Source organism: Cydia splendana, chromosome 5 (assembly GCF_910591565.1).
Source record: "Cydia splendana chromosome 5, ilCydSple1.2, whole genome shotgun sequence".
Taxonomy (NCBI): domain Eukaryota; kingdom Metazoa; phylum Arthropoda; class Insecta; order Lepidoptera; family Tortricidae; genus Cydia; species Cydia splendana.
In genome coordinates this window covers 25063798-25066927 of record NC_085964.1, presented here as the reverse complement: position 1 = coordinate 25066927, position 3130 = coordinate 25063798, and the positions used below count along the sequence as shown (strand labels likewise).

At 37.3% G+C, this 3130-nt stretch overlaps 1 long non-coding RNA gene across 1 annotated transcript; it reads right to left on the bottom strand.

The window, feature by feature from the left end:
• Positions 1-238: 238 nt before the first annotated feature.
• Positions 239-2172, bottom strand: LOC134790321 (uncharacterized). Its single transcript, XR_010144182.1, has 3 exons — positions 1937-2172; positions 1641-1714; positions 239-1049 (listed from the first exon to the last, which is right to left on the bottom strand). It is a non-coding gene; the product is annotated as an uncharacterized LOC134790321 (long non-coding RNA).
• Positions 2173-3130: the final 958 nt, after the last annotated feature.

Genomic DNA, 3130 nt, shown 5'->3' with positions numbered 1-3130 from the left:
TACCTACTTGTTATGTCAACAAAACCAAGGTAAAATCTTCAATCTTCTTCTTCTACCTAGCGTTATCCCGGCCTTTGCCAGGGTCCGCTTTCCTACTTGCTTTCCTCCACTTTGCGTGATCCTGGGCGTCGTCTCGCGTGAGAACGTTCACGCTCATATCTGCTTTCACGACATCAAGCCATCGTTTTTTTTGTCGCTTTGTTTGGTATGATCTTCAATAAAATAAATAAATAGAATTCAATTATATCTTTATTTAAAACATGAAGTAAAAGTGCTCAATATCTAATATTTAACATATTATTAAATGCGCACTATACAGAAAATAAAACTAGAATTTAGAAAAAATCAAACGTTATGTCAAATATGACAATAGGTAAACATATTTTGTGAAACTAAGATGAAGAATCACAGCCTATCACAGCAGTAGGTAAACGTTACATTTTCAAAAAGATATCAAAGAAAGTAATTCATGAGCGAATATTAGTAGTGCCTGTCTGTCAATAGCCACAGTATTAATTCATAATTTTCATGGGTCTAAATTTTATTTTGTACAAATATTTACTTTGTCTATTTTCAAATTTATTTCGTTAGCTTTTATTTCGGACATTTTGACGCAGAGTACAATGGTCGTGGTCGCGAACAAATTATAGTCTAGTTAAATCTCTAAACGGAGATTTGTGAGACGAATCGATCAAAAATGTCAATGAAAATGTTAAAACCATCTTCCCAATTATAAAGCTCAATCCAGTTATTTGTAAAACGAAATAAATTTAATAAAATAAGAGTAAACAAAATAATTCCGGGATAGACCCGCTAAAAGTATGATTTAATGTGTTAAAACGCGAAAGTTTAAAATGTTATTATTAATTGGGACAATACACGGTGATTCTACACTTACATCCTCCATGACCATGCTGGATAACATTGAATGGTGACAATGAAGGTGGATAATATGGTCCCACGATGTCGGGATGAGAATAGCCTGGGTAATTGTTGCAACACACTATCCTTTCACCAACCGGCTGCGCGGCATACGGGCACATACCATGCTGGAACGATAAATAAATATTGTTAATCAATTGTATTTATTTTCACATTTTGTATTGTTAGTATTATAACACAGCAAAGTAACGGCTGCCCAAAAGTATCTCTAGTTTCTGGAATTTTGGGAATTAATTCTGCCTGCAACCTCGTCTGTGAGAAATGATGACGATGATGATTTTTAAATACTACCAATGTCCTTCTCCGGGCAGCAAATTAAATTAAATCATTCCAGAGGTATAAGCGTGGTACATACGAGTAGACCCACAAATTGGCAGACAAATGGATTAAATTTAATATATATGTAAGTAGCTGTATTTGTTATAAGAAAACATCACACAATAGCACATTGTACAATATGGGAGGCATGGGAAAAAATATTGACGAGAGTCAATAGAAACACATTGCACGGTGCGCAGAGGGTTTTGATGTAAATATGCCCCGATTGGCAATAGAAGTACGCAGAATAAAATTAACTTTAACATCACTATTTTGGAATCCAACTATTTACTGAATACTCGTGTAGGCACATTTGACATAATCGCTACTGTTTCAAGGAATATTGGTTCTCGTTTTGCTTTATTCCCTTTACTACTTACTTTAGGCAAAACCACTTCCCCCGGGGAAAATATATCAATGTCGGGTAGTATAACAGGATGATCTGTTACTGGACCTGAAAATAAACAAGTGCTATCACAATAGTCACATGAAATGGAATTACAATCTTTAGTGTATTAGCGCGTGCGTTAACTTTCATCTAGTTATCGTCATTCGCCGTCGCCGATCTAATATTTCGGTGGCTGGAACAATTTATGACCATAATTAAAAAATACGTTAAATAAAAATAAATATATAAATTAATGTACAATCATTTATTTCCAGTTCTTGTGATTACCGACATCTTTCCTGGTGCAGTTATACCCTTGGGCGTCGTCGGCGGCGACCAGCGCAGCGAGCGCGAGTAGCGAGTAGCGAGCGAACGAGCGGCGACATGGCGGCGCCGGCGGCGGCGGGGAGGGCTGGAGAGACTCTACTTTCAACACCACAAGTAAACCAAAGCCTCGCTGATGGATGCTTCTATACTGCCACTGTCGTCCTTTAATACTAAGGGGCTGTCCATAAATTACGTCATCGATTTTTGACGATTTTCGACCCCCCCCCCTAACATCATCCAAAAATCATGCTTCGAATGACCCCGTTTCCTCCTACGTCATGCTACCATCATCCGATGTCCAGACCCCCCCCCCCCTAATTTGAAATGACGTAATTTATGAATAGCCCCTAAGCGCTGTTTATCAACGCTTTAACCACTATAACCGTAGCCAATCTTGAATACATAGAGATTTCTAATTTTGTTTAGTAATTAAAATGTCTACTTTATCAAATAATACAATTGGAAACGTCCATGAATTAATGTGCATTATAATTTCGATAAGAACAATTAAGTAAGTCACTTGACGACACCGAGATAGGTTAACACAAAGATAAATTGACACAGCACCCATATCTCGGAAACTATAGGTACACGCTAGCAGTATGACCACAGATCAGAGATGGGCAAATTTTATTCGAATGACGAATAACGAATGAAAATAACAAAATTTATCGCGAATGACGAATAAAAATGTCGGATGATTATTCTTATTCGAATAATTTATTCGTCGAATAATTCATCCGCGAATAATTTATTCGTTGAATAAATTGCCACGAATAATTTGTTTATTGGAATACCTTATAAACTTTTCACGGTCTCGAAAGATTTGGCAACTGTTCAGTTGGCTCGATTCGGGAAATGAATTAGAGATTCACTAGATATGAAATAGTAAAAATATGTGACGTTCCACGGCAAAAGGTACTTTATGGCGGCTGGCGCCGCGATTCGGGAAATGAATTAGAGATTCGCTAGATATGAAATAGTAAAGTTATGTGACGTTCCACAGTAAAAAGGTACCTTATGGCGGCGGGCGGTTACGTCGCATAGCGCCGCAATAATATTGGAGCGGCGTTAATAATAGCGTAAGCGCCAACCACCATAAGTGTAACGTGACTATTAATATTGCACTGGCAACACTTTGCTAGCTAAATTCAT